A 6,000-nucleotide genomic window follows, 5' to 3' on the forward strand; every position below is an offset into this window, starting at 1 on the left:
ATGAGAGTGGATGAGATGAAATTGACCCCCAACAACATATTCATTCATATATTCCATTGAAAGTGTTTATCTTATGTCTTTGCCATTGATCAATTCATGCATACATGTTTATTTTCGTCTTGCATATTAAAATTTCAATCATTGTTTTCTTAAGTCTTAGCTAATCAAGAAATCACATAACTAAACTAGGCCGTGAGTCCTTTGGGAGAACGATACTTGGTCTTACCAAGTTTATTACTTGAAACGATTCGGTCATACTTGCCGATTGTGAAACCAGTTTGTGACATCATATTTTGGTGCTTACAAATTTGTCCATCAAGTTTTTGGCGCCGTTGCCGGGGATTCGTGGTTTAACTGGTTAATTTGTGTGATTATTGATTACCTTTGACTTTAATTTTGAATTTCTGTTTTTATTTTTTTCTGTTTTTATTTTTTATCTTTTTAAATTTGATTTTTATCTTTTAGGTTAGATTTTATTTTTATCTTTTTAGATTAGATTTTATTTTATTTTATTTTCGAATTTTTATTTTATTTTTCTGTTTTCTGTTTTTTTGTTTTCTGTTTTTTTTTATTTTTAGGTTAGATTTTATTAAATTTGATTTTTATCTTTTAGGTTAGATTTTATTTTTATCTTTTTAGATTAGATTTTATTTTATTTTATTTTCGAATTTTTATTTTATTTTTCTGTTTTCTGTTTTTCTGTTTTCTGTTTTTTTATTTTTAGGTTAGATTTTATTAGATTTTATTTTTATCTTTTAGGTTAGATTTTATTTTATTTTATCTTTTAGATTAGATTTTATTTTTTAGATTAGGTTTTATTCAATTTTATTTGATTCTATCTTCTAAATCTTTTATCTTCTTATATCTTTTCAATCTTTATTTTCTTCTATATCTTTTTGTGCTAACAAATCTGTTCTAGGGTTTTGTTTTCTTGTGCATGCAGAAGGCAATTCGAACTAGAAGTAAGAAAACAACAGAACCACTACTTGAAGGGCTAGACGAGAGTAGAAGGAGGAGAAGAATCAGAACGTCCAGAGAACTTTTCCCTTCTCCTGAAACTCTCCTACAATCATCACCACAAGGTTCTGTTCACAGCACAGGGAGTATGGAGAACAATAATAATGCTAGAAGAACTCTTGCAGATTACACTAATCTTGCTGGACCTCAGCACTTCAATAGCATAGCTCGGCCTAGAGTCAATGCAGCCAACATGGAGGTCAAACCAGCATTAATTCAACTGGTAAAGAGTAATCAATTTAATGGGTTATCACATGAAAGCCCATATGAGCACCTTACAACATTTAATGAGATCTGCAACACGGTCAAGATCAATGGGGTGCCAGACGAAGCTATCAAACTTAGCTTGTTTCCTTTCTCATTGGGAGGCAATGCTAAGCTTTGGTTGAACTCTTTTCCAGAAGAAAGTTTCACGGAGTGGGAAGCAGTGGTTACAAAGTTTCTAAGCAAATACTTCCCACAATCTAAAGTGACTAAAGGAAAGCAAGAGATATCTTCATTCAAGCAGGGCATGGAGGAATCACTGGGACATGCATGGGACAGGTATAAAAGCTTGTTACGTAAAACTCCCACGCATGGCTTTGAAGATCAAGAAGTAGTCCTAACTTTCCTTGGAGGGCTTGGTTCACAAACCAAGATGATGTTGGATGCCTCAGCTGGAGGCAATATCAAATGGAAGACTCCAGAGGAAGCAACTGAAATTATTGAAAATATGGCTACAAGTGATAATGAGCTTCACAATGAAAGAGGCGCCCCTATGCAACAGAAAGGGGTTCTTCAATTACAAACCCATGATGCTCTGCTAGCACAGAATAAGATTCTAACTCAACAGCTGGAAACTCTGACCAAAACTCTTGCTTCACTACCTAAAGAGTTAAAATCTGCTGCACAGGTACAAACCCAGTTGTGCGAACTATGTGGAGGTGATCACATCAATGGCCAGTGTGCTTTTCCAGTAGAGGCCTTGGAGGATGTTAACTTCATGGCTAATCAGTTTCCATACCGTCAAGGGAATTATAATCAGGGTTGGAAACCACATCCAAGCATTGGCCAAGGACAAACTGGGCAGGCTAATCAGTTTAATAAGCAGCAGCAGCAACCAACTTTGTGGCAACAATTATCTATGCTTAATGACAGATCAACAAAGTTGGAAGAAACTCTTCAGCAATTCATCCAAAAAACTGAATCTTCTCAAAAGAGCACTGAAGCTGCTATAAAGAATCTGGAGATTCAGATGGGTCAGATCACCAAGCAATTGGAAGAAAGACCCAACAGAAACTTTGGGGCTAATACTGAGGTTAACCCCAGAGAAGAGTGCAAAGTGGTCAAGAGTGTAAATGAAGAGATCATTGAGTTGGAAGAAGAAGAAGAAACAGAAGAAAGAAGAGAAATAGAGAGTGAAAGTAATTTTCCTTTTCCAATAAATCAGGAGAAACAAATGGATTTCACAGAATTATTTAATATGTTGGATAATGAAGCACCTTGGGAGCAGATTCTACAGAAAATCACAGTTTACACAAAATCTGATGAGAACATCTCTATAAAGAAAAGACGTAGAGATGAGGAAGCAAAGAAGTGTATAGCTGTTAAAAAAGAGCCATTCCCTCCTAAAGCATCTGATCCAGGCAGCTTTTCTATCCCTTGTTCTATAGGGAAGAAAAAGGTAAAGAAAGCTCTCCTTGATTTAGGTTCAAGTGTTAACTTGATGCCTTATTCTTTACTGGAGCAAATTGGCAAGGTTAAAATGAAACCTGCAAAGGTTAGAATAGTAATGGCCGATGGATCTTCAAAGGAGTCAAGTGGAATTGTAGAGGACATTATAGTTTGTGTTGGCAAACTTCAGTTCTTGGCAGACTTTGTGGTGATGAAGATGGAGACCGAGAAGATACCTATCATACTTGGAAGACCGTTTATGAAAACGGCCAGGGCTATCATTGATGTGAATGAAGGTATAGTGGTTCTCCAAGACAGAGAGGAGAGAGTGGTGGTGGATGTGTTCAAAGATGAGATACAAGCAAAGGAGGAAGAAGCCAGTTATAAAGCTGCATTTCGAGATGCACCCATAACTAGAGGTAAAAATAAAAATCTTAAGGTTTCTGATAACCATTGTTTGTATTTTCAGGCACCCAAGGTAGAAGAGATTGGAAAAGGAGAAGAAGTTCCTAGAGACTGGAAAAAATTAAGACTCCAACTTGGCACACCTGTAAGACTCAAGAACAAGTTGTGGGTTATTAAAGGCTTTAAAGAGAAGGAGATGATAGAGATAGAGTCTCCATATTCTAGAGAGTTCAAAACAGTCCAAAGGAAGCAGTTGAAAGGTTGGTGGAAGGACTACATCAATTATAAAGAAGATGGAATGTGAGCTTTAACAGGGTCAAGCTAGTGACGTTAAAGAAGCGCTTGCTGGGAGGCAACCCAGTGGATTTACAAACTTTTGATTTGGTTTTGTAATTTATAATTTGTGAATATTATTCTGTAATTATTTTTTTTGTTTGATCTAGCATCTACTGAAGGATGCTAGGTGGTTAAGTATCTACTGAAGGATACTAAGTTTGTAAAACCTACTGATGGGTGTTGGTGAGAAGATTATGCACCTACTGATGGGTGCTGGTAAGTTTGAAACACCTACTGATGGGTGTTGGTGGATTTTGGGTCAGGCTCGTGACGTTAAACAAGCGCTACCTGGGAGGCAACCCAGTTGATTGATTGTTTTTGTTTGTTTATTTTTAGTTAGGATTTGCATAAGCATTTTTAACATTGAATTGCAGGGAACCTATGAGAGACATGTAGGGAAGGCACGTAGGTCAAGAAAAGAAGGAGGGGAGCACTTCACGAAAGTGCCGCTGAGCGGCAATTACCGCTGAGCGGTACTATCGCAGAGGGGCTTAAGTTCCCCTTAGCGGGACCCGAGCCCATTAGGGTATTTTTATACCCCAAGCTGCGTTTTAGGGTTTATTTCCAGACTTCTCTCTGCACAAACACTTCCACACACCTTCTCCTAGGTTTTCCACATCTTTTCACTCTTCCCTCTTAAGAAAATCTCTTCTATTCACTTTTTCACTAGTGTGCCATCAAAGTTTGGGGTTGGAAGAGAGCATTCTAGTTTGAAGGCATTCTCATTGCATCTAGTATCTCCACCCAAGTAAGTAAAATGCATTTTGTTCATTCTAGGGTTCTTGAATTTGAATGTGATTGTCAAAGCATGAATATTTAGGGGTTTTGATTTCTATGCATGATTTGATGATATATTTGATGTTTGAACCGATTAAACTGCATGATTATGAACTGGAAAACTGAAAATTGCATTTGGGTGGAGTTAGGGAAGCTTTAAAACTGATTTTTCAAAAATCTGCAGAGCCACCGCTGAGGGGTAAATTACCGCTGAGCGGCACTCTGCCAGATTTGGTTTTTTCTGATTTTTGCGTGTTGGAATGTGGCGCTGGTGGCGCTGAGGGGAAATTCTGGCCCTCAGCGGTGGTTTAGCTTCAAAAGGAGTTTTGTTTTGTGTTTACTAATGATTAACATCATGTTCTGTGGTTTTGGATTTATGTTTGAATGCAGGAATGGCATCCTCTTCAGGAAAGAGATTGAAAACCATGGCAACCAAGAGAAAGGAAAAGGAACCAGAGCAGGCCCATAATGGCAGGTTCCTCTCTAGGAAACATGAGAAGCACTTTAGGGTGGTTCAGGACAGGAGACTTCTAATGGAGAGAAAGGTTGGAATGATACCTAACTTTGCTCCTCAATTTGGAGAGCAAGTGTTAGGGAATGATTGGGGGAAGCTAGCCACTTATCCATCACCTGCCAACATAGTTGTGGTGAAAGAATTCTATACCAATGCAAAGAAGATTGGTGATTATCCAGCTGAGAATTATTTGGGCTATGTTAGAGGCCATGCTATCAGGTATGATCCTGACTCCATAAATAACTTTCTGGATACTGTGTGGGCTGGTGAGCAATGCCAGTTTGCTCTTAGCATGGAGGAAGGTGCTGATTATGAGGATGTGGAGAGAGTATTGTGTATACCTGGAGGACACTTCCAAAGGAATAGATCTGGCTCAGTGGTTAACATTAGGAGGACAGATTTGACTCCTCTTGCAAAGTATTGGATGGCATTTTCTCATGCCAACATTCAGCCATGTTCACATGTGTCAGATATTACTCTCAGCAGGGCACTCTTCATCTACTGTGTTATCAGAAACTTGAATGTTAATATTGGACAGGTGATAGCTGATGAGATTAGTGTGTGTGCTAACACCTCAAACAACAAAGCACCACTGGGACATCCTTCTTTGATCACTCACCTTTGCAAGCTAGCTGGGGTGGACACTTCTGTTCCACCATTTGAGAGGCCAAGAAAAGCTATAGATGAGGCCTATTACAGACAGTACTGTGGAGGAGAGGAGGCAGCCCAGCCAGTTCCACCACGCCAGGCTCGTAGAGAGAGAAGGCCAGCACAGGGCAGGACTTCTGCTGATACTCATGAGGCAGAACCATTCCAGATGAGGGACATGTATATGTCTCTTATAGGTGCTCAGTTGCAGTCCATCCACAGAGGGCAGGTGGCCACGGCTGAGATGATAGTGGGGATGTATGATACCCCTCCAGCACACAGGTGGACTATGGATGAATTCCATAATGTGGTAGCTTGGCCAGAAGAACCAGTATATGGAGGAGCTGGAGCAGCTGAAGCTTCAGCCAGAGATATGGATGAAGATGAAGCAGAGGAGGAGGATGCATTTGATGAAGATGATGATGAAGAGGAAGAGGAAGATACAGAGAGCTCGGACTGATGAGGAGCTGAGATAGCATTTACTGATGAATGCTATCATATGATTATGCTTTTATGGTTTAAGTTTTCTGAACTTATTTGTTTTTGTTTTTAGATTAGGGTTTGATGTACTCTATTGAACACCTGGTTTGTTATGATGGTTTGCTATTAACTGTGATTGTGTGATAAGTAATGCTTGATGATGCTTATTG

This window comes from Vigna umbellata, chromosome 4 (assembly GCF_029865625.1).
Source record: "Vigna umbellata cultivar VRB3 chromosome 4, Vumbellata_1.0, whole genome shotgun sequence".
In the NCBI taxonomy this organism is placed as follows: Eukaryota; Viridiplantae; Streptophyta; class Magnoliopsida; order Fabales; family Fabaceae; genus Vigna; species Vigna umbellata.